The 26930-nt window shown below is 42.1% G+C and overlaps 1 protein-coding gene and 1 non-coding gene across 2 annotated transcripts in view; one reads left to right on the top strand and one right to left on the bottom strand.

Moving 5' to 3' along the window:
- Positions 1-26930, top strand: part of LOC134537242 (fat-like cadherin-related tumor suppressor homolog) — a 199064-nt gene that overhangs the window by 46961 nt on the left and 125173 nt on the right. The gene's annotated exons all lie outside the window — the stretch shown is intronic.
- Trnaa-agc (transfer RNA alanine (anticodon AGC)) lies at positions 19455-19527 on the bottom strand. The gene has a single exon. It is a non-coding gene; the product is annotated as a tRNA-Ala (tRNA).

Genomic DNA, 26930 nt, shown 5'->3' with positions numbered 1-26930 from the left:
ATCCGCGAATATTTCCGGCCTATATATATAATATATATGTAAACATATGTAAAGTGTAACGTAAACCTTTTAACATGTTAAACTACACATATGGGATAAGTGTTGGAATAATTAGGTTCTTAAAAAAATTTTTTTGCAGTTATTGAAATCTAGAAAGCAAACGTTATCAGCAGGAAGTGCACCATTCATGAAACATTATATGCGGAAAATAAATACATTGTCCTTGTAGAAAAATATCTGGACAAAAAATATGATGTTATAAGAAGGAATAAAGCAGGAACATTATAACAGGGTTCTAATATATTATATATATGTATAGGGGCATGTATTTTTCGCGAAAAGATCTGAACACTCATTAGACTGCAACAAGGTATACCCACACCTGTTATTTCTTCCTTGTGATTGGCGGCCGTCTGGCGAGAGAAGTCGTTGCCTTATTTGACCGAGCTCACTCAGGACGCGTTTACTTCCGCACTGAATCACTGTGATTGGTGTTGTTACAATCGATATGTACCTGGGTAGAAACTCACCCAATGACGAAACACAGACGACGCTATAGTGTGTTAACTTTCATATTATAGTCTCGAAATCTTTTCGCGAGATCTGCATTTCCCCTAAATATATAATATATATAATATATATGATTTAAAACAAGATGGGAGACTTGATCCAAGTTGCGGTTGCTCCGCCAACATGGCGCCGGCCGACACACGCAGGGACCGACCACTCTTTGTCCGCCGAGCAGTCGCCGGCCCGGACAGACGCGCCTCGGGCCAGTCTTTGTCCGCGACGGAGGGCGATTCAGCGCGGGCGTTATCGCGGGGGCATTCAGCTGGACCCCCGCTCACCGCCCCGATACACACGTGACCCCGTGCAGGGAAGGAAGTCGGGGTGCTCTGGGGGAGGGTTGCGCTCCGGAGCTTGCTAGAGGCCACGTGCCCAATCGCCGGCAACCCCTGCACGGACACAAAATAACATTCTTCTGTGCTTCCACAAACTATTACTAGAGGCAGGCATTATTCGCGAAAAGATCTGAACACTTAATAGACTGCAACAAGGTGTACCCGCACCTGTGGTTTCTCCCTTGTGATTGGCGGCCGTCTGGCGAGAGTCGTTGCCTTTATTTGACCCGGGGCCACTCAGGACTCGTTTACTTCCGCACTGAATCTATGTGATTGGTGTTGCAACAAACGATATGTACCTGGGAGAAACTCGCCCAATCACGAAAAGCAGACGATGCTATATTGTTTTAACTTTCATCTAGTCTCGAAATCTTTTCGCGAAATCTGCATGCCCCTAAGTATTACTTCGGGAACCAGTTGCCAACAAATAGCTTGCAACACTACAAGCATTGTAACTTTGTACAACCTATGGCATACCGGAAAAATTCGCGGTTTCATTTCGTGGAATCCAAATGCGTTTAACTTTCTGCTGCTTAAATATTGTACCACAATTTGACTGCAGGACTCTGAGCCAATGAACAACCCTTGACGAAAGAAGTTTCAAATCACAAGCTTTTGAGTTGACAGTTCTCACGCATCAGTAGCCAATGAGCAGATGTGCTTTTTTTTTCGAGTACATAATAGGATCGCGGAGTCTGTCCTAGAGGTCATTGAACCCGCGAAATTTTCCAGTCCCTAGTTAATATTGGCCCAGAGTCCTCCACGTCAGCTGCGAGCCAGTAGCAGAGGCAGCAAAGGAGCATCACGAAGTGTATCCGCGAAATTTCTCTGTCTCTGTCTCTACCCGCGGCGAGTGGTTCATAGCGATGCTCGTTTGTTTCCGAGTCCGCGCTCAGCCGGTCGAACGAGCGCGCGCCTTGTGCGGAGTGAGATTCAGGCGGGCGTGCGTGTGGCGAGATGAAAGCGAGAAGGCAGTCCTCTGCGCTCTGCTCTGTGCAGGTCTCCTGCGGGCCCTTCGCCCGCCCGTGCAAAGGGCGCGAGGAGAGGGGGAGCGAGGTGGTTGTTTGTTTACCCGCGGGCTTTGACGCAAAGGCCCTGGTGTTGTTTACGGCGCCACACACACGACCCCCGGCGTGCTTTCAGTGGCCGTCGACGTCGAACATCGGCGCGCTATCCCCCCCTCCCTCCCCCCTCGACCACACATATTATTAGAGACCTGAAAAATTCGCGGATTCATTTACTGTTATGCTAACAATTCAAATAATTATATTTATCTTAGTGCTGCTTCTGCCATTGGTTCACTGTTATTCAGGACTGGGGGCCAATTAGAGACCCTCACTCATAGAAGTGTCGAATCACAGGCCACCCAGTCGAGACGACTCACAAGTCAGCAGCCAATGAACAGGTGGCATTTGCCCGAGTGTGTAGAGGATATTGGAGTCTATCCTGAAGGTCATTGAACCCGCAAATTGTTCCGGTCTCTACATATTATTCGTTTATTGCGCGTGTAACGAATAATAATTATAGGTACTGGAAAAATTCGCATTTTCGATGACCTTCAGGATAGACTACACAGTCCTCGGTATACTCGGGAAAAACAACGCCTGTTCATTGGCTGCTGACACGTGTGTCGTCTCAACTGGTTTGCCTGTGATGCGATACTTCTTCAATTGAGTGTTTCCCATCGGCCCAGAGTCGTCCAGACGAACAGTGAACCAATAACAAAAGCAACTCAAAGGTATATTTATTTGAATTTTAGCCTATCTCGAAATGAATCTGCGAATTTTTTCGGTCTCTAATAATAGAGATTAGGGACATGCATATTTCGCGAAAAGATTCCGATACTAGATGAAAGTTAAAACACTGTATATCGCCGTTTTTTTTTGTGAATGGGTGAGTTTCTTTCAGGTGCACGTCGGTTTGTTACAACAACAAATCACAGTGATTCAGTGCGGAAGCAAACGCGTCCTGAGTGGCCCGGTCAAATAGTGCGACGACTTCTCTCGCAGACGGCCGCCAATCACAACGAAGAAACAGTTGGCGTGGGCATACCATATGTCTAATAGACATTCAGATTTTTTTTTTCCCACGAAAAATGCTTGCAAGGGAAGTATCGAGCTAAAATTTTAGAATTAGCCCTCGAATAAAAATAATGACGGGAAAAAAATCGACCTGGCGTGTGAGTCCAGCCTAGAGTTACTGGTCACTTTCAGAGGGCTTTAAACAGGCGTCCGAGCTGCGGGTGTCTCCTCTACTCAGGGCTTTAGAGGAGGAGAAGGGGTGGAGAGGGGGCGTAGCCTAGCATGCCATTCACAGCGCGGGGAAACAGCTGGTGAACAGGCGGCCATAAATACTGGCGCGACGCCCCCAAACCAGCGCCACATCAACTGCCCCCCCCCCCTCCCCCACCGCATGGTGACGAGATAATGGTCAAGTGCGTCCCTCTCCACAGCGCTATTCAAACGCTTCCTCCTCCTCCCCCCCCCCCCCAGTGGCGGACAGCCCTTCGGGGCTGCTGGACCAGGGAGGCTGTTGCTATCGCCGATCTTTCCGTCAATCCACTGCTCCAGGACCGTGTCGGGAGCCGACTACAGTCACTTCCTAACCTCGCCGTCGCCATACTGTCCCCGCCCAAAACATTGCGGAAGTGGTGTTTGATAACGTCTGATGATTATGGACAGGAAAAATTCGCGTATTCATTCGGCGATAGGCTAAAATTCAAATACATATACCTCGTAGATGATTTTGCTATTGGCTTACTGTTAATCTGGACGAATCTCAACCAATTATAAACCCTCAACCAAAGAAGGATCGAATCACAGTCAAACCAGCTGGGACGACTCACAAGTCGGCAGCCAATGAACTTGCGTTACTTGCCCGAGTTTACAGGGGAATGCGTAGACTATCCTGAAGGCCATCGAAACCGCGAATTTTTCCGGTCCCTAGCGATTGGTAGAGACCGGAAAAATTCGCGGATTCATTTCGCGATACTTTAAAATCCAAATACATATACCTGTAATCTGCTTTTGTTATTGGTTCACTGTTCATCTGGACGACTCTGGGCCAATGGGAAATACTCAACCAAAAAAGTATCGTATCACAAGTAAACTAGTTGAGACGACTCACAAGTCAGCAGCCAATGAACAGCCGTTATTTTCCCGAGTATACTGAGGACTGTGTAGTCTATCCTGAAGGTCATTGAAACCGCGAATTTTTCCAGTTCCTACTCATAAGTAGAGACCTGCAAAATTCGCGGATTCATTTCGTGATATGCTACAATTCAAATAATTATACCTTAGCGCTGCTTCTGCAATTGGTGAGGAGTAATGAGGGCCAATTAGAGACCCTCACTCATAGAAGTGTCGAATCACAGACACTCGGTCGAGACGACTCACAAGTCAGCAGCCAATGAACATTTGGCATTTGCCCGAGTGTGTAGAGGATATTAGAGTCTATCCCGGAGGCCACTGAACTCACGTAATTTTCCAGTCCTCAACTATCGTGGCTTGTCCGCCGCGGAATAAAAACGAGAATTGCGTCGACACTACCCGTCGACGAGCTCGCGAATGAAATCGGTGAAAAGCAAGCGACCAATGAGATTCAAGAGCGGGAGCGCAAACGGGATGCCCTACACTATTCCGCACTCTGGCGGCATTAATAAATCATGAGCTACTGGATGATTAATTCATTTCCGCGCCCATACCTTCTTCATAAACGTTATGATTTGGGTGAAAAAAAAGGAGGGGGGCGAGGAATATATCAAAATGGTTTACCGCGCTATGACTTTCGGACCTGCAGCATGGGCGGTATGTTAATGCGACGGACAAATGAATGTCGCCACTATTGAACATTTTGGTTGCACTTCCATGAAGCAATACCGGGGTTTAGACGCCCCAAGACTTGTTTGTCACGTTTAGATGTAAGTAGAGATAGATGTTTTTTTCTTTTTACTGTCAAGATAGTCCACAAACCGCTGTAAGATTATTCAAACTTAAAATTATAAACTCTGATCACATCACGAGATACATTTTTCACAAGCAAGCTGCCCTTCAAATACCTTTACATTTCGTCTCGGTGTGATAGGACAATCACCACTTTGACACGCCCTAGAAGACGTCCAGCCAATGGTAATACACGTAGCACTCGGGCGTACTAACTCCATGTTACACGAGTGAAAAAGGAAGATGACTTCCAACACCAGAATTGAATTTAAAACATTATAAACATTTTTGCAGCATGGAAACTGATTTAAATGTTATATTAAATCATTTTGGATTATTGGAGAATGCACATTTCCATAAGTTTCTAGAAGTTTTCATTATGAAATAGATAATTCAAATTCTACCTACGGCTGTAGGCTGTGTCAAAAGGATTTTTTTTTTCATATTTATTTGGTACATAAACTGTTTTTCATACGTTTCAAATACATTAAGGGATACATTTTATATCTTGCGTTTGTACACAACTGATTGAAATGCGCGTGCGTATAAGACTTAAATTTTTTTTAAAGAAAAATCGTGGTTTAAAACAATGAGTTATGCAGAACGAAGAAAGAATGGAAAGTGCAACGTCACTAGCCTTGTGTGTTTTTTTTATTCTTTTCAACGTGGATGTTGGCGCGTTTGTTTTGTTGACTGTGGAGGGGGGAAATAGCAATTATTGTTCTCGTATCGCAGACGGCACGATAAAAAAAAGTACGAATAGTGAAACGCTTAGCGAAATTGGTTTCTTTCTCCAGTTAGAGAAAAGAGCTCTTCATTAAAACTGTTCCGGCTGAGTTACAGAAAAATAAAAACATTCTTGTGTTGCTGGAACAAAGCGGTATGAGAAAAATGCGTACGAATAGCATTCCCAACTGAACTTTTGAATAAAAATGATATTTTTAACATGAGCTCGGAAAAATTGTTGATTTGATGATGTCCTCAAGGCACGTTCGAGTCACATGAATAGAGACCTGCAAAATCCGCGAATTCATTCGGTGATAGGCTAGAATTCAAACACATATACCTCTTAGATAATTTTGCTATTGGTTTACTGTTCATCTGGACGAATCTCAACTAGTTATAAACCCTCAACCAAAGAAGGATCGAATCACAGACAAACCAGCTGAGATGACTTACAAGTCGGCAGCCAATGAACTTGCGTTATTTGCCCGAGTGTACAGGGGTATGTGCAGTCTATCCTGAATGCCATCGAAAACGCGAATTTTGCAGGTCTCTGCACATGGACAATGTTGTACAACCAGTTGTTTAACCTTCCCTAAAGGACATAAGTTTATTTTTAACTGAATTATGTGTAAATAGTTATTTTTTATTTTATTTGCAGGATGACTATAATTACTCTTATTTAGCTAATATACAAGCAGCACTACATTTCTTGGGGGAGTACTGTAAGACCGTTGCTAATTTGTACAATCTCCACGACTGAATGGCAACAATGGATGTAAAAAGTTAGGAGTGGGTATGTGCTGTCTTTGTCATGTTAATAACATGAGTAGAAATCAAAATGAGAAATAATTCTGCTATTCCCTTATTGATAGCAAAACGTTTGTGGTTATAATGGAATTTATTGCTGATTCCTGGATGATTTTTTCTTATATATTTGCATTATAACTAGAGCCACGGAATTTACGCGCATTTTTTTAGTCGCAAGCTAGAATGCAAACCTCCACACTGTCGCACTGTGTTCATGATTGGACCGCAGTTATCTGAACACGCCCCTCTACGACCGTGAGCCAACGATGTCCAGCTAGGAGAGAAATAAGCGAATCAGGTAGTGCCAAATAACAAGGATAAAAATGTTCTCGCTAAGAAATTAACCAATGGGAAAGTAAACATGGGTCGAGCACACCTATAACTTTGAATTCTATCCTGAGGCCAGAGGAATCCGCGAAATTTCCGGGACTCTAATTATAACAAACGCTACATGGTGGACTACTTCTAATATGGTGGAATGTTTCTAACGTGGTGGAATACTTCTAACGATACTTTCTTAGTAAGTTCCTTTCCAACAAACAAAATTCCAGTATTAGTAGGGTCAGGTATTATTCACGAAGTAATCTGATGGCTCATTAGACTGCAATAAGTTATGCCCGCGCTAGCGATTCAGGACGCGTTTTACTTCCGCACTGTATTGCTTTGATTTGTGTTGTCAGTTGACGTGCACATTAAATATACCCAGCCAACCACGATACACAGACAATACTAAAAAGTTTTAACATACCCATACATAAACATACCCGTTTATTCCTACCCGCTAACATGAAAGGTAAGCTTCTTCATGTCCTTAAATGTTTGTGTGTAGAATCTTAAATGAAAGTCTCGTGACCATACACGGTCTCAAACTGGAAATAATTTCGCGAAAAATACATGGCCATAAGCATTACTTAGTCATTATTAGAGACTGGAAAAGTTCGCGGATTCATTTCGTGATGCGCCAAAATCCAAATATCCACTGTGGTAAAATCTTCAACTTAATTGTACGGATGGGAAAAATATATATATATTGGTTCAAATAATTGCAAGATAGACTTCATAATATATGTCCGTACTCTTGAGCCGATGTCATTGGCTGTTGCATTTGCGATAGTCTCGAGTGGGTTGCTCATTATTCGACACTTCTTCAGTGGCGGAGTTGCTTTCGGCGTAATTGTCCCAGCTTGATCTGGGAGCCTATCACAGACACATCACAAAGGTACAAGTATTTCAATTTTAGAATGAAGAGAGATGAATCTGCGCACTTGTCTGTTCTCGAGGGTTCTTGTGCTAGACACCTTTCTCTTTGACTTCATGTTTATTGGCCAGAAGACCGATAGGACGTGTCAAAGCAATGACCGTACAATCACACATCAGGACGAAAAATACATAAGGTTGAAGGGTAGCATGGCACAATACTCTCTGTAAACTGAACATTGGGGAAGGAGGGGGGGGGGTTTATATTATACCACCGGGAGGTATTTTGAGTTTCTTTCTCGTACAATTTACATGATTTTTTTTAATTTCCGTCTGAATAAACAAATTAGTGTTTCTCAAATTCTATAATCCTAAAAAACTATGTTATTGTTGTAATTTTATGACTTAAAATATTTTGTAAATTGGAAACATGAAGTTTGTTAGTGGTAAATACTTGATCTTAGACGTGTAAAAATATCAATGTGTGTACGAATTTGTGTACTCCAAGGTCAAATCAATTAAACTTACATTCTTGAGGGCATGAATTTTTTTTCGCAAAAAAACTATTTCGAGATCAGCTGTGAGTTGAAACACTTGAAGTATCGTGTGTATGTTTCGTGATAGGTTCAGTTTCTTTCGGGTACTTTTTTTTTTTTTTTTTTCAACCAATGACCCGGTAAATGAGGGAATGTCTTCTCTTACAGACGACCGCCGATTTCAAAGGAGAACGCAGGCAATTTCTTATTGCTAGGGACTGAAAAAATTCGCGGTTTCCATGACCTTCAGGATAGACTATACAGTCCTGTAGGCTATATATCAAGGAAAATAACGCCAGTTCATTGGCTGCTGACCTGCGAGTCGTCTCTACTGGTTTGCCTGTGATTCGATACTTCTTTGGTTGAGGGTTTCTCATTGGCCTACAGCCGTGGAGACGAACACTGAGCTAATAGCTAGGGGCAGGCATTTTTCGCGAAAAGATCTGAACACTTATTAGACTGCAAAAAGGTATACCAGCACCTGTGGTTTCTCCCTTGTGATTGGCGGACGTCTGCGAGAGAAGTCGTTGCCTTATTTGACCGGGGCCACTCAGGACTCGTTTGCTTCCGCACTGAATCACTGTGATTGGTGTTGTAATAATCATCTTGTACCGTAATGAAACTCACCCAATCACGAAACACAGGCAATGCTACAGTGTTTTAACTTCCATCTAGTCTCGAAATCTTTTCGCGAAATCTGCATGCCCCTACTAATAGCAGAAGCAGCTTAAAGATATATTTTTTTTTTTTTTGGAATTCCAGCGCTTCACGAAAAGAAACCGCGAATTTTTTCCAGTCTCTACTTATTGCGAAAAAAGTGGTCGTGCAGATATTTTTATTTTCCTCGCGGAAAAAAAACCGGCATACCGCGAGAGACGTGTGGGCGGTCTTGCAGCTTGTTTGCTCCTAGAGGAACAAAGAAGACCTCCCTCCATGTTGTTCTCTTCGACCGAGGTTCGCGAGGAAGAGGAGGCGTCTCCGCCGAAGACGCGGGAACAACGGGGGGAGCTGGTAATGGAGCCCGTGTTCGGGAACGCCGGCGCTAAAACATCGCCGGGCCGGGAGCGCGTCAGTTTGGCGGTAATTAGTCGGAGGTGATCAGCCGAGGGCTTTGTGCGCGCCCGTCAGAGCTCCGTGCTGGGGCGGGGGTCACCGCCCAACAAGGCTCCAGCCGACACCCGCCCGCAGAAACTTGGGTCGCTTTCTGAGGCGGCTGTTGTGCGGGATCGCCTACGGTTCGCAGCGATGAAAGCCACAAACACGTCCCGAACAGCTCCGAAGTTTACCGAAGTAAAACATAGACACCGGGAATCCAAATACTTATTACCCTGTTTTGCTGCTTAAGTGCTTGGGTGACAGTTTATCTGAAGGATTTTGAACCAAAGAAAACGCCTCAACAAAAGAAGGATCGAATCAAAATCAGCCCAGTGTCAGTATAGCATGTGTAGAGACCCGGAAATTTCGCGAATTCGTCTGGCCTCAGGGTAGAATTCGAAGTCATAGGTGTGTTAAACCGATGTTTGCTTATCCATTGGTTGATTTCTTAGTGAGAACAGTTTTATACTTGTTAATTGGCACTAGCTGATTCGCTTACTTCTCTCCTAGCTGGGCCTCGTTGGCTCACGGTTGTAGAGGGGCGTGGCCAAATAACTGCTGTCCAATCATGAACACAGTGCGAGAGTGTGAAGGTTTGCATTCTAACTTGCGACTAAATGAATGCGCGAAATTTCCGTATCTCTAAGCATGTGTAATATACGCCAAAGTACATAGAGGACTATGAAGTCCATCCTAAAGGTAATTGAAACCGTGAATTTTTGCGGTCTCTAGTGGAAGTTTAGGTTAGGTTTGGTCACTGTAATAAATAGTAGTTCTTTGTTTTTTTTGTCTTCGGGAGGGTAGGTAAGGTTAGGTTATTATAACTAAAATTAAAAGTTTTTTTAGGTTAGGTTAGCATATTTTTAAAATACTTTATTACCGTTATTTTGTAAATCCGTGCAATATGGTGTTTTTTTTTTTTTTCCACGAGCGATAGGTGAACTTCGGAGAACTTCGGAACTGTTCGGGCGTGGCTCTCATCCCTGTGAACTGCTGGCCTTCCCTGGTGGCTGGCTGTCAGTACCTGGCTTTAATTGATTAATCAAGTTCTGCCAATTACTGGCATCCAGCGGCGTGGAATGAAAATAGCTTGAAAGGAACGCAGTAAATTGTCTCGCGCTTCGCCAACGTAACTGGTCAGAGATTCCCATAGTGTCGTATTACGATATTTGGTAATACATCGAAAAACGTATTTCATTTACGCAACACAAAAAATAACCATAGCCATGTGTTGTGCAAAGTTAAATTTTTATTTCTTGTAGTATCACAAACTATTTATTGGTAGGAACTGGAAAAATTCGCATTTTCGATGACCTTCAGGATAGACTACACAGTCCTCAGTATACTGGGGAAAACAACGCCTGTTCATTGGCTGCTGACTTGTGAGTCGTCTCAACTAGTTTGCCTGTTATGCGATACTTCTTTAATTTAGTGTTTCCCATTGGCCCAGAGTCGTCCAGACGAACAGCGAACCAATAACAAAAGCAACTTAAAGGTATATTTATTTGAATTTTAGCCTATCTCTATATGAATCTGCGAATTTTTCCGGTCTCTTTTTATTGGCAACTGGTTTCCGAAGGAATATTTTGGGGAAAGTACAGAAAATTTTACTTCTGTGTGTGAGTCACCACCTCAGCCAGTGTGGGTCGAGCAAGCACACTCCACCATGGAGGGTATCTTGTAGGTCATCGTGTGTTGGTTCAAACGGCCGAGGGGGAAGGGGCGGGGGGAGGGTGGTGTGTGTGTGCCCAGCTGAGGCACGGCGCAATAGCTGACTCGGTCCACGTAGGCGCGTCTCGTGTGGGGTCAGCTCCGTGACCCGCGGACACTAGGGGGGGGGGGGGGGTGTAGGTCCCTTCGGACACCGGGCGCCTGCTACCTGCGCCCTCGCGACACGTGATCGATAAGGACGCTCCCCTCACCCCGGGATCCTCGCACTCCGACCCCTACGCAGTCCACATCAGGAACCTGAATATACGCGAGTTCCTCGCGACCTCTAGGTAGAGACCGGGGAAATAATAACACGCGGTTTCATTTCGTGATAGGCTGGAATCCCAACGCAATTAACTTTCTGATGCTTCAGTATCAAACCACAATTCGCCTGCAGGACTCTTGAGCCGATGAATAACTAGGGGCAGGCATTTTTCGCGAATAAATCTGAGCATCTATTAGACTGCAACAAGGTATACCCGCACCAGGGATTCCTTCCTTGTGGTTGGCGGCCGTCTAGCGAGAGAAGTCGTTGCCTTATTTGACCGGGCCACTCAGCACGCGTTTACTTCCGCACTAAATGACTGTGATTGGAGGTTGTAACAATCGACATGCACCTGGGAGAAACTCGCCCAATCACGAAACACAGACGGTGCTACAGTGTTTTAACTTATAACTATTCTCGGAATCTTTACGCGAAATATGCATGGCCCTATGAATAACCCTTGACGAAAGAAGTTTCAAATCACAAGCCTTCCAGTTGACAGTTCTCACGCGTCAGTAGCCAATGAGCAGATGCGATTTTTCCGAGTACATAATAGGATCGTGGAGTCTGTCCTAGAGGTCATTGAAACCGCGAATTTTTCCAGTCCCTACTTATCGGATGGTTTCCACAACGATCTCTATACGTAATCGAAAAAAAAAAAAAAAAAAAAAAAAACATTATAGTGTTCATTTGAGTGGAGCACGGTTAGGAACTTCGCAGTTTCAAGTTTCAACAACACTCATGTATAGTTATGGGGAAAAGTATTTTTCGCGAAAAAAAAAATTCTGAACGGTCACTAACTAACAAAGCGGGTTTCCTTCATGTATCTGGCGGCCGTCCTAAAAAGAAGTCAGGCCTATCAGAATTATTATGCTTCCACACAAAATTGCTGTGATTGGTGTGCCGACGGTAAACATACTCAAATAACCACGAAACACAGGCAATGATAAGATTGTTTTTAAACATACAGCTGATCTCGAAATATTTTCGCGAAAAGTACTAGCCCTGAACACAGCACGCTCCAGTGAGAAGTGCGAACTGTGTAACTTGACAGGCATTTGAGTGAGTGACACGCAAATTAACATTTTGAAGTGCGAGTGATTGGTGATCAGACATTTTTAAGTACCTACAATTGTTTATTAATAATATAAGTAGGGGCAGGCACGTGGTTTCTGCCTTGTGATTGGCGGCCGTCTAGCGAGAGAAGTCGTTGCCTAATTTGACCGGGCCACTCAGGACGCGTTTACTTTTGCGATGAATCACTGTGATTAGTGTTGTAACAATCGATATGTTCCCGGGAGAAACTCGCCCAATCACGAAACACAGACGATGCTATAGTGTTTTAACTTTCATCTAGTCTCGAAATCTTTTCGCGAAATCTGCATGCCCCTAGTGATTGGTGATCAGACATTTTTAAGTACAATTTGTTTATTAATAATGTAAGTATTGGTAATCAATAAAACTTTAATACAACTTAAGTAGGCTATCCCTTACGAATCCAGTTCTCCACACGTTAGTTCGTAACAATACTTAGTTCAACATGCATTAGCGAGATATATATATTTTTCTAACGTAACACAACACAACACGTGATTCCGAAATGGATACGTTCGGCTTACCGACCGCGATGCACAGTCGAAACTGGTGCCAGAAAGAAGAAAGGCCTTTGTAGGTCTCACATAATGCCTTCAGAAGCGCTCTCTTCCTGCAGGAAGTAGGGACGACGAGACAGAACCGGGGGGGGGGGGGGGGTTCCCCGGGTTATTCCCGAATGTTCTATTCTCGTCGCGGGGAGAGAACAGCCCTCTTACGACGTGGCGGTTAATATACAAGGAGCCGAAGAACCCGGACTTGAACGGGGAGATTCTGGAACAGTTGGGAAGGAGCTACGTAACGAGATTACCCCCAGGTGCTGGGTGTCGGGTCTCGACGCTAGGCGCGCTTCGGAGGGACGCGGGCGCTAATCACATCACGGTCCCCCTCCCCGCACCGATCAGCGACCCCACTTGACGCCGTCGACCGATATTCTGCCCCTTTCTTGATCCTGCAGGACAGAGAAGAGGGTGAGTCTCGTTTCATCACCTCACCGTCACCGCATTACGGCGTCCGCTGGAGGTGGTTTCATTGTTGAGACTGGCCGAAAATCCAAATACGCCTCGTCAGGGGTGTGTGTGCTAGTGAGGCGGGATGATAAGCGCGACGCTCGCTGGTGCTTCTAGCGCCGTGTCTCCTCTGGACCGGCGCTCAGTCTTCTCGTCGTGCACAGGACAACTGTGAAATTTGAGCGGTGATCGTAACATCATAAGGCCGAGAAGTTAAGATAAAGGTGTAATGCAAGTACCTTAAGTGCTTTCAAAAATCTTCACCGGTTGTTTTACGCCTAAAATTTTACTCTTGAAAACATGCATTTTAGCCGTTTTAACTCTTCCAAAAACAGAGTTTTAAAAACTTCATCCGAAATCAAAAGTACTTTTCGGCTCTCAGCGAACTCTTAAATGCTTTTTCGTAAGCAGACCCCACTCGGATATCTTGAGTATTTTTTAAATCGCGTTTTTTTTTCCTGAAGCTCTGCACACCGTGTGTGTGACCAGGTAGGCGGAGCCCTTGAACACTTACTAGCATGCTGCATCTGCTGCTGGCTCACAGTTTCTTCCGGAGTTAGAAACATGCCATCACAGGCTACACAGTTAAGACGTCTCACAAGTCATCGGCCAATGAACAGATGGCATTTTCCCTTGGTAAACATTTAATTTCAACATGACATACCATAATTTTCGCTCACTCCCTTTGGACTACCATAATTTTGTCAAACGTGCCATAGTTATGGTACGCCGTATCATTATTATCGCACGTGCCGTATAAACGACTCAGCAATCTCTAGCTTCCCCTTAGCCTATAATCTGTACAGCTGTTAGGTTGGGTAATATTGTTGAGTATTCTCTCGTGTCTTCTTTATAGCTGACGAATACCCTAATTTCTTTTTAAAAAAATCCATTAAACTCTTAGAAACTTGTGAACACATAAATTAATTGACATAACATGTGCAACAATATACCATAAACTACTGCCGACTGAAGGATTTTAAATATTAACTTAAAAATTTGAATGTATGTATAGAAAACCATGGCAGATTATTTAAAACGATTTCCACAATAAGGGCATGCGAGCTCATGTGTCATTATATCTATGACGTCAATTATTTTACGTTTTAAGTTGTTTATGGTTGTTGCAAATTTTTTTTTCTCTTACACGCTATCCATCATAAATACTTACTCTGTTATTTGAAAGCAGAATCAGTTTAAACCACAAGCCGTAATATGTTTTCAACTTACTTGTTGGTGGTGAATCTGCAGGCAAAGTTTGTTGGTGGAATACTGACTCATCCAGTATAGTGACGTGTGGCGAATGTAGGAAGAATGTATGTATGTTATTGTATGTTACTGTGGGTGATGTAAAGTGAGCTGTTTCAACACGTGGACTTACAAACCACGCATGCAGATACACATGCTGAGAATGATAATATAACTGTTCAGACCTCTTGTTGTTTACGTACTTTTTTTTTGAACAGATAATTCTTAATTTATTTTTATTTGTTTTTTCAAAAATCCCCCCCCCCCCCCAAAAAAAAAAAAAACAAATGCACGTGTCCGCCGCTCAGTGGGATCACGGGGGTGTATGCTAATTGAAACAAGAAATGGCGGAGGAACGGGCCGGTAAGCACGTGACAGCGCGGCGACCTCGGTCCGCCTGTCCGCCATTTTGTCCTTTCCCCCGGCCCCGGAGCATGCATATTCAGCCGGGAGGTGTTTCCGGGTCGTTCCGGGCCCCGGAGCGTGCCGACCCGCGCTTCCCTACTTCCCCCCTTTGTCCCCTCCCCGAAACACGGCGCACTCGCACATTGCAGTCTTAACGTGTAACTGCGAGAGATGTGTGTGTTGTTTCCCGGTGCCAACATAGTCCCCCCCCCCAACCCACATACGATTACTGGCCCTGGACCCAGGATCGGAGACGTCCCCCCCTCCCCAATTTTACAGTCACGTGCTACATTATAATTGCATGGTTATTTCTTACCTACACTCTCTTTTTAGAATGTTATTTAACCTGAAAAATACACGGTAGGCCTATAATAATTATGGTTACTATTTTGTAAGTAGCTTGGCTTCTGGGTTGTAGCTGTGTCCTTGGCGAATAATTCACCGACGTTTCGGTTGACATTGCAGTCGCCATCATCAGGGAGCAGTAGGTAACTGCTGGAAAAATTCGCGTTTTGATGACCTTCAGGATTGACTACACGGTCCTCAGTATACTCGGGGAAATAACGCCTTTTCATTGGCTGCTGACCTGTGAGTCGTCTCATCTGGTCTGCCTGTGATACGATACTTCTTTAACCGAGTGTTTCCCATCGGCCCAGAGTCGTCCAGATGAACAGTGAACCAATAACAAAAGCAGATTAAAGGTATAAGTATTTGAAATTTAGCGTATCGCGAAATGAATCCACGAATTTTTCCGTATTCGGACATGTAAAAGTTCCATCCTATCTCCAACTCGGGTATGCCCTAGCGGGATTAGCAACAGAGGGAGTTCGATGCGCGAAGGCTTGTAGTCTTGCAGAATCGGTCTCAAAATACGTAAATAACGCAAGCTTTGTGGATTCTTAGTTATTACGTTTACTTACAAATTTACTCATAGCGCTTTCGGGTATGCAGTGTTAGGGTTTCCGCATTCTGGAATGTCAGGGAAAGTCAGGGTAAACTCAGGGAATTTAGAATTGGTCAGTAAGTGTCTGGGTATTTAATTTATATCCTGGAAAAGTCATGGAAATTCTTCAAAGGTAATAAGTAATACACCCGTCTGTCATCCACCAGACTGCGCAAGAATTTTTTTTAGATGGTGTTTTAGTGCATAGTCAAACACAATATAAAATTTGATATGCAAGTTTCTTTTTGAATTTTCATAATTTTTTTTTTAAATTCTAAGCCAGCTATGGGGATGGAGGAGGCTGTATTTTCGTTATTTCTTAGAGAAAATTATAAATAAGTAAATTATTCTAAAAAAAAAAAAAAAAAAAAAACTAGTCAGGGATGTTTAAAATTTTGATCAGGGGAAGTCAGGAAAATTATATTGCAGATTGTGTGGAAACCCCTAATGTGAAAAACAGCCAAACCAATTCTAGTGACATATGTTTAGACACCGGATAAATCTCGCGGAAGGCTTAAATTTAAACAGTTATACCTCAGTGTAGCCTTTGTTACTGCCTCACAACTCATATGGAGGACTCTGGGCCGCTGTAAAACCCTCAACCAAAGCTATATCGGAGTCACATGCTGCTTGCTACATTGGGACTTCAAACACGACAGTGGCTTAACAGTAAGTAACTCAGCCCATTCCACCTAACATGGAGGCTATGGTTTGACAAAAGTAACTTGGTAAACCAGTACGAACTGAGCGTACTGCACAATCTTTAACGCTACAAAATTAGCGAACTGGGCAAAAAAACAATACAAATACAAAGACACTTAACGGTATTATTACAGGAGATGAATACTTTCACAAATGATAATAGAGTGCGCGAAAAGGCGTCACTCAATGGGTATACAATGAAGCGTCGAGTCCAGTTATCCGTTACCCAGAGACAAGATAGTGAACGGGCTCTTAACAGAGGAAGTAGCATTTAGAATGTACATGGCGTAGCAGGGTAACTGAGCCCGGAAAACAAACCCTGAAGAAATAAAACTCTTCGGGATATACGCTAAGCCGCACAATGTTCACGATCCAGCAATCATGGGACAAAATATAAAAAAAATATATATATATATTTTTTAATCGATAATCTCATTTATATAACTACAGGATGCCTATTACTCGTTGCTAAGTTTATTTTTTTAATTTGAGTGATTAATTATTTAACCGCTGTGATGTTTCAAACATTGCAGTCTGTAGCTACCCTGTTCTTATGTACATGTGCACAACATACAGTTATTTACAATGTGAAGATATTCTTTCACCAATACGATTTGAACTACAGTTCACAAGTAGGCTACAAAAAATGCACTTTCTAAAGGCACCCCAAGGAATGCTGCATAATAATACCTATTGAAATGAGAGAGATTTAAAAAATAAGCAAATTTTTATTAAATCATTAAACTTCGAGAAAAAAAGTTAAAATAAAAAAACATTTATCATATAATTATATTGATTTTCATTATAACTTAAATTTTATTTCGATTATTTTAATAAATTTATTAATTAATCGCACACACGTGTTTATATTAATATTTTATACTGAGAATTTATTTAAATTTTTTTAATTTGTTTTAATTTATATTTTACCAACCGTATTTATAATTTCAATCTAGTTTATTTTATTATTTTATTTCTATTTATTATTTGCTAGCTAAATTAAAGTTAGTTTTTTTATAACGTCTAACGCCCGTACACCAGTACACGGACTCGTTCTTTTTTTTTTTTGTCAGCTTTTCCGAGCAGTTTTACAGGACCAATTTTTTTCTTCTTCCTCGAAACAGTTCGTTCATCAGCGACAACCGGGTCCCGGCTACCCGCCCGGCTACTGGCAAAGAAAAGGTGTACGTTTTTTTCTTCTCTTTTTTCTTCTCGTCTGTTCCTTCGGGCCGGGCCGGCGTCCCTCCGACTCCATCCCGGCCGCACGTGTTCGCCGGGGCTGCGTGCCGTGGCACGTGGCACGTGGCACGTGGCACGCGCCGGCGACGTCGTGCCCGGTTCCTACGGGACAATCACCACGCGCCATGGCCCCCACAAGGGCGGGGCTGGGTGGACCCCTGGGTCTAGGGCCCGGGCCCAGACCTGTTTATTTTCAAATGTTCAACCATAATAATTTAGCAATTTAGCAATCGAGAATGAATTGAAAACGAATCTTGACTTTTCCGATGCAACTGTTGGTTTTAAGCCGAAGAAAGCTCGGAAAAACTGTTATTAAGTTAAGTAGTCTTATTTTTTTTTAGCCAGTGTCTATGATTTGCATAGATCCTAAATTTATTTTTCTGTAACTATATTTTCAATTTTATCTCAGTGTGTGAAATAAATATATTTACTTGCTGTGGTTATTTTCAAGTAAAATAATTTTATTAATACAGCTTAGTTTGGACTTATAAAATAGTACCTAACCATAATTATACCCCTTATTTTGAGGTTAAATAATATTCTAAAAAGAGTGTATGTAAGAAATAACCATGCAACTATAATGTAGCACTTGATTGTAAATTTGTGGTTGAGGGGGGGGGGGGGGGCGGCAGGGTCCAGGGCCCGTAATCGAATGTGGAGGCCATGTTTTCCCGCTGATACGGGCGGGCAAGATGGCGGACAAGCAACGCCCAGTTGGGCCGCTGACATCACCCAGCTCGCGAGCCGTATTCCCCAGAAGGGGACGCACCACAACGCCGACAGCTAGAAAACTGCTGCGTACCACAACGCCGAATTACCACAACGCCTAAATACACTAACGCCGAAAAATGTCATTGCAGGACTGCCACAAAGGTTAGGTTAGGTTAGACTAGGTTAGGGTAGACTAGGTTAGGATAGACTAGGTTAGGTTAGACTAGGTTAGGTTAGGGTAGGTTAGGTTAGGCTAGGATAGGCTAGGTTAAGTTAGGTTAGGTTATATTAAGCTAGGTTAGGTTAGGTTAGGTTAGGTAGGTTAGGTTTGATTGTGGTATTTCGGCGTTAAGGTACATTTAAGAAACACACACAAATTCATTCAGTTGTTATTTCGGCGTTGTGGTACACAGCAGTTTTCTAGCTGTCGGCGTTGTGTCACACAATCTTCTCAAGTACCTACGAAGTGCGTCTGCACAAGTCCGGCAGCAGTTTTGTTGACTGCGCGCTGTCTGGTGGATGCATTTCGTAACTGTTGCAAGAAATCTCGTCTGAGCTCGTTTCATTCATCGAAAAGTGCAATGTAAACTAAAATCTAGGGGAATAAAAACTATAAACACGTATTACTTTTAAAATGCTTTTGACATCCTAAATAATTTTATTTATCTGTATAATTAATACATACCTCAGCTTCATAATTTCGCACACGTATTTTAAAACGTTGACAGCTCTAAATTAAATAATATTTAAAATAAAAATCATTTAAATGGAGGTAATTCGAAAAAAAAAATTATCTTATAGAATAAAATGTTACCGCAATGATTTTGGTTTTGTATTAGTATTGTCCGACCCACAATAATTCTCCGAGGTAACTAATGGCTATTGGTGACCTGAAGACCATTGTTGTAAATGTAAAATAATCGGTTGGAGGCGCCGGGTATCGATCCCGGTACCTCTCGCATGCTAAGCGAGCACTCTACCATCTGAGCTACGCCCCCAATATACGTGAGCGCTTATCAGTTCGGTATCTCTCTAGCTGCAAACAAGCTCCTCGATGCCTGACAGGTCTGAGCCGACTTTCTCTCTCCGACTCCACTACAGGGTGTCCACAGTTAGTACTTCCGTACTAGATCTAGTACTTTTATAAGTTTTTTTAGTGGTCTAGTGCATTTACGCTCGGATCTAGTACTTTTTTTTCTTTAATATATAATAATAAGACAGTAACTCCAATATGTTTTATTATTAAGCGTAATTATTTTTAAAAACTATGGAATGTATGTTGTGTGTGTGATGTGATGTTGAAGTTCGAGCACTGCAATGTCATAATAACTTCCTAAGTGGTTAAAACCATAACAAATTATAATTTAGTACTTTTTTTTTATATGTAGTACTTTTTCTCGCCTAAGTTGGTACGAAATATTTTTTCCTTGTGGTCACCCTGCTCCACCACAGCCATAGAGTTGGATACAGACCGCACTGGCAAGCTTCGAACTTCTGAACGTCCAAAGAAACACAACAGAGCAAAGAAACGACGATCGTTAGTGAAAGCACGTAAGTCTCGGAACTGTAAAAATATCGGAGTTAATTTCTTCCCCGGGATTTTTTTTTTTGTAACTTGTGTTTATCATGAAAACGTGTAAAATAATCCAAAACCTTTTTTGAAATTTTTTTTTTATTTTCTTTCACTGTGTGAAAGATTAAATAATTTGAAACGTTATAAAGCTATATATATATATAAATATAGTGTTCTATAGGTACATAATACGTCCGCATCTGTTGAAATTTTCGGAATGCATGTTTCACTTTAAATATAGAAGACGGGGCCAAAATTCAAGAAGTTGGAAGTTTGGCGTATCTTTCTTTGCATTTTTCCTTATCGATATATATATATATATATATATATACATATATATATATATATATATATATATAGAAATGGGCTATTTAACTTTTTGCTTCTTCAGCTCCTTTGTGTTTTGCTTTTCTTACGTAGGTAGTTAATAAAGCATTCCAGTAGCCCATTTAGATCTCCATATAATTACGTATACAATTCTCTCCCTCTCCCCCCTTATCAAAATTCACGTAAACTTGGATATTCCTTCTGTGTTCTATCTCTTAGTTTCTCTTTTATAGGAACGGTAGCCTGATAACCTTCCACCTTCCGGGCCAGCTTTGAATTTGTAGCTGTTCTCTTGAGACGATGCAGTTTTTCCTCCTGCGTATTGTTTTTTCTCCTCGAGGAAAATACAGATATTTACTTCTTCTAACGGATGTTTGGCGGTCCACGCAGACAGATCTGGACGTGATGTTGCAGAATGGGAAGCTCCTTCTGACGTGCAGTTTTGCCAACTCCGAATGTTCTTCGGCCACGATTTCCTCCTCCTCCTCCCAACAGACCTTTCCCCTTGTATCTTCCCTTCAATATCTCCTACCTTTCGCCTCCCATAATGTATAGAGGAACCGTTTCGTGTCAGGAAATAATTCAATGACCTATACCTACTGTAATTTTGTTTTTTGAAAATGGAACAGAAATAGTCTGGCAAAATTTCAGATATTTGTAAATTTGTACATTTACACGAAAACAAATTGATCTTTACAAAATAGTGTTTGCAGTAATACTCGGTTAGGATTCTTACCCTGGTATTAATGATTTATGTGTATCAGTACCCTCAAGTGTTACGATTATTTCTAAACCGTAATAATACAAAAAATGAAGTCCAATTATGTAACATTCATCTTTCCCATGGTTTTTAAAAAAATATATGCTTGCTTGAAATATCAATTAAAACATGCAATTATGCGCCAATTTTCGTAAGAAATACTCAATATTATCACTATTACCATAGCCATGTGTTACACAAATTTACAATATATTTCTTGTAGTATAAAGCCCTATTATTTGGAAACTGATTTCTAAAGGAATCTTTTGTAAAAATACAGAATTTTTTTTCTGTGTACGTGTGCTTAACCCATGATCGCTCTCCCATTGGCTGATTTACCAGTGAGGACTTTTTTGACCTTCTTAAAAGGCGCCACCTGATTCGTTCACTTCTCTCCGGGCTGGGCCTCGTTGGCTCACGGTCGTGGTGGGGCGTGTCTGAAGAACTGAGGTCCAATCACGAACAGTGACAAGAGCATGAAAGTTTGTGTTCTGGCTTCTCTATCTCTAATAATTTGCCTGAGATATCGGGTTTCCCTGTGTTTTATAGTGAGCAGCATTTTTTTTGAAGTGAAACTTCTTATGCGACTTCCAACAAAGTTGCGTTAAAAGTTTAACGCTCCTGGGGAGGGAGAATAGAAAGAGACAGAGCGAGAGTGAATGCGTGTTTCATAGACACACAAATAGTGAGTGTGTGTCATTTCTCTATGTCCACGAGGTCTCGCCGCGTCAATTAATTTTCTCCTTGGGGCGAACCCGTCCGCTTAATTAAATAAACAGCTTTTATCATTGAAAATGATTTCATGATTTATTTTAGTTTGATTTGAGACAATACGATTTCACTAAAAAACAATTTTTACCCCTTCCTATTTTCATTTCCACATTACGAAGTTTCACTTCTTCCGCACGGAGGGACTCCACGCACTTTTTTTTTTTTTTTTTTTTTTGCTTCTTCATCCGACGAAGGACTTGGTCGTTTTGTAATTTCCAGCACAGCCAGGGTGAAGCGTTCACCGCGCCGTCACTTCTCTCCTCGCCGCACGTTGCGCAGACAACCAGCCGCTCGCCCCAGGAAGAGGAACAAAAACAACCCCTTCTCCCCTACCCCACGAGTACCAACACAGCATCCGGCAGACGATCTCCCCCCCTCCTCCCCCCAACACTGTCTGTGTCGGGGCCCAGGGCGCCACGTGTCTCCAGGCGGGACTCCCTCCAGGCACAAGGCAGACCTTGTTCTATTCCAGGAACACCCCCCCTCCCCAGACCAGACCCCTCCCCTTCCGCCGGCGTCGGCCCGTCAGATCGATCACGCGCGTGACTCTGCCGAAAAAAAAACAACATTACATTACCAACATCACGTGTGAGGGATGCGAACTGAATAATGCCATCTTGGTTGCAACAGATTTGCTGTACATCATACCATTTTTTTCTCTCTCTCTCTCTTCCGTAGCTTGAATTTCAAAAATTTTTGGCTTCGTCGAAGCAATAGTATTTCATAAAAAAAATGGATCGGCTGAAGGCTGAAAGCCCAAGTCGTCTCACTTGGCGGTCTGGGCCTGTATGTTATGCGATAAGCTTAGAGTTTTGTCATATTCATAAACGTTACCCTTAACCTATAGTTTCGGTACATTTGTTACATTTATACACCCTGTTCCACAGTTGTTGCGATTGCCTTTCATAGTGAGCAGATTTTTTAATTCCTTGATGATGGGAGAGAGAGATAGAGAGAGAAAGAGAAAGAGAGAGAGAGAGAGAGAGAGGTGATGTACTGCCGCCCCCAGGATCTACGCCTGTGTTTTTAATTAATCCTTCCAAACCGGAAAACAGAACACGAAAGGCAGGATCCTACGTTTTTTTTTTTTCATCTGTAACCGCTTCTCCCGTCGGAAGAGCGCAGGTTCGCTGTCGAGGACTGGCTGCGCACAAGCGCGCCGCTTGGGGCGAGTTCTGCGCAGCCAAGAGACAGTGGCGCGGTCTTCCCGTGGTTCGCTCGAGATCACTCAAGGCGGACTAAAATATTTTGCTTCTCTTACTTCGTGATTTTGGACATTTTTTTAAAGTGAAAACATCCATAGGAAGGTTTGGATAGGGAGAAAATTCATGTAACTCGTCATCGACATGGTCACGTGACGTGTTAATTTTTTTTATATTTCAAGGATAAAACTTAATTTTTTTTAATATACACGTTTTCAAATTTATCTTTATTTTCCAAGGAAATTTTAACGATATTGTGTGGTACATATTGCGAGTAGTGGATATTTTTTAGTAGGTAGTTAAGTTGAGGTTATGTTTTTTCTTTTGTTTATTTATTTACGATGTGAATTTCTTCAAATGTCAGGTTGTTGATTTATTAGATATAATGTTGATTATTTGTAGATTTAAGTTAATGTCTTTTTATTCTTTCAATGAAAAACCTTCATTTCTTCTAGTTTTAAAGTTATTATTGGTAGGGGCAAAACTTATGGGTTCGCGTCACCGACATGCTAGTGATATAATACCAAAATCATTTTCTTGCGTACATTTGACGTAGAAATGATTTCATATCACACATTTAAAAACAAAATTTTAAATTTTCACTTGTGTCGACAGTCCCCATGACTGACTAATTGTTTATATAAGGCTTTTTATCTACTTTTTAATGTTTTTTATGAACTAAAAGTAAAGTTTCAATGTGCCGAAAGCAGGAAATCATTTTGTAATAACCGTTCGTGTATAGACTTCGACCCTTTTTTTTTTTTTTACTTCTGGTATGTTATTCATAATTCTATAAAAAATAATAGGTTTTCAAACCATACTCTTTTTGCGGTCCAATGAGCTTTCAGATCTCCTAACGGATAATACACGCCCCCCACATATCGCTCAATGAAACAGAGATTTTACGGTGTCTCTCTCTACTATTAGGAAGAGCGGAAGTGTTAAGCTCGTCGCCCACTACAGCTCGCCGCGCAGCCCTGCGGAAGTTTTCGAAGGTTCCGCTCGTGGGGGTCGCACACTACAGACGCCGTTTCATGATTCCGACCGCTCAGTTCCTTCAGTGTTGACCTGGTGTACAGGTGTATCGCGTGACTGGTTTGTTTTTAAACAAACAAAGGATAATCCCATTCATATAGGCACATTAAAGATATTAAATAAAGTAATAAATTCTCAAACTTTACCTGAACTAATCTTTTTACTCTAGATAAGTACGGCCACGTGCGCAGATCTCATGAACAGACTCAACAAAGATACCGATCATGACCTAGTGGCACCGAAGGCACCCGAAGGTGGTGTCAGCCCAAATTTTTCCTCCGTCCGCCACCGCACACTGTAGCAAGCCGCCGCGCCGCGCAGAAATATTCCGCTCCGGATTCTCCCGAGATTTCCGGCGCCGGAACAATTCCGCGGCGGACAGGGCCGTAGTGGGCGCATCCTGGTTTAAATACATGCAAACTGTTGAACCGGAATTCTTTCCAGAGCTGCGTGGCGCGCCGTAGTGGGCGACGAGCTTTAGATGGCTTTTAGACCAGGCAGAGTGAAATTTCTGCGCGCGCGCCGTGATTCTGGTACGTCAGGTGGCGCCGCGGTAAAATCAGCCATGTGTGTGCGCGCACAGAAAAATATTTCTAGTATCTTCCAGTATATACATACATACATACATACATACATAGGATATATAATATAATGTTGGTATGTATGACGTTGATAAACTCGGACACCGTTTGACCGATCGCCATGAAAGTTAGCACATCGAAGTGTTTTTTTTTTCACGTAAAAGATTTTTGTGCTATCCGTTTTTTTTTATAACTCGCCGCTAGATGGCGCTGCAGCGCATCAACTTCTAAACCGTTCAACCGATCGCTAAAGGAAACAGAAAATCATAGGTCATAGACATACTAACAGCAATTGTGTGTCGTTTCTTTATGTCCACCACACTGCCATATAGCGCTATCATTTTTTTTTGCTTTAACTTGCCGACAATAAATCACCATGTGTTCAGCCCGGGCAACAGCGGGTATTGCAGCTATTAGACTGTAAATTTGTTTTTTTTTGCATAAATTAAATAAGTTTTTTTGGATAATACTATTTTTTTTACGAAAATTGGTGCTTCATTCTATATTTTAATTTATTTTTTTCATTCATGCCTAATTTTTTTACAACGTTGAAAGTACAATCAAATATTCAACAATTTGACTATTTGGTTTTACCGTGCTTGTTATAATGCACAGTTAATACTGGAAAGCTATTCATGGAACGGTTTCAACTATTGGAAGTATTGGTACAACACAACGCATAAACGCCCCGGGCAAAGGTACAGATATCTGTAAGTTTGCATGAATATTTCCGTTCCATTGCAGTGCAGGTGTGATTTGGGGTGAGGAAGGTGTGGGTAGAAGGGGTGGGGGAAGAGTAGGTGTGTGTGCGTGTGTGTGTGCGCGCGCGCGCTATTTCCGGTGCCCGAGACGTGAAGCCTCTAGGCTCCAGGCAACATCTCCGGCTGCCTTTCACATCTCCGGCCTATCTTCTACTTCGTAAACTCCCCCTTCCTCCTCCCCACAGCTGTATCCGAGCACTCCTCGTGGCTCCAGCTTCCTGCCACAATGGCGGCTTATCGTCTAGCTGCGGCCTCCCTCCCACCGCCGCCGCCATTTTGTGGCTACTGGAAAATTCGGCCCGCGTCCCGGTCCAGGTACAAACTTGTACACCCCTGTCCCGGCGACGTCACCAGGGCTGTCCGAACTGGAACAGAAGAACGGAAGTAGGTATGCAAGTAACCGAGTTTGTGTACTTATCGCGTATCCAACTTGCGGGTAAAGAGACGGTACCGTTCCGAAAAGTGATTTGTAGGTTATGTTTGTATTGTTTACTTCAGTAATTCAAAGACTCGTAAAATGTTTAAACATTTAAAAAAAATATATCTACGAAATCTTTTAGAAACGTGTTTTCCAGGATTTTGGTTAAATAAAAATCCTATATATATATATATATATATATATATATATATATATATATATATATATAGAATAATATCCAATTAATAAAGCCTTCATGTTATTAGTGCATGCTACGAATGAAATGTAAATTGGCTTTTAAGGTTTTAAAAACCATGAATAAATAAAACCCTTTTTAAAAATAATAATAATAATTTATAAACCATTAACCATACGCATAACACAATTACAATTGATTCTTTTGCATACATGAAAAAAAAACTCCGATGTAATCCGAGTAATTGCTACGAAAATTTTACATAGTTATTTAAAATCTGATTCAAGCATCATTTTTTTTTTTTTTAACCATGGGAAATATAATAGAATTATCAACCATTACAATTTTATTATGTGCGCAGTTAAGACTGGAAAGTTATTCAGGGAACGGTTTACAAATTACTTTTAACTATTGTGGTTACTGGGACAACACAAAACATAAATGCACGAGTAAGATACGAACCCATTATTCCTGCGAACACTATTATGTTATGGTGTTTTCATGTAAGTGTACAAATTTTACGATATGATGTTCGCAGGCTTTTCGCGGCCATTATCTGAAGTAGCTTGGCTTCTGGGTTGTAGCCGCGTCCTTGGCGAATAATTCACCGACTTTTCGGTCGAAATTGCAGTCGCTATCATCAGGGAGCAGTTACCTACTGAATATGAATCCGGAAAATTAATTGGTTGTCTGTAAAGTCGGTTTACGGACGATAGTTTAACGTGACAACGTCATAACAAAACATTGAGGAAATGATTGCATAATTTTATGAATCAA

This window comes from Bacillus rossius, chromosome 12, assembly GCF_032445375.1.
Source record: "Bacillus rossius redtenbacheri isolate Brsri chromosome 12, Brsri_v3, whole genome shotgun sequence".
Taxonomy (NCBI): Eukaryota; Metazoa; Arthropoda; class Insecta; order Phasmatodea; family Bacillidae; genus Bacillus; species Bacillus rossius.
The sequence above is the reverse complement of the archived record's forward strand: the minus strand, read 5'-3'. Positions and strand labels throughout refer to the sequence as shown.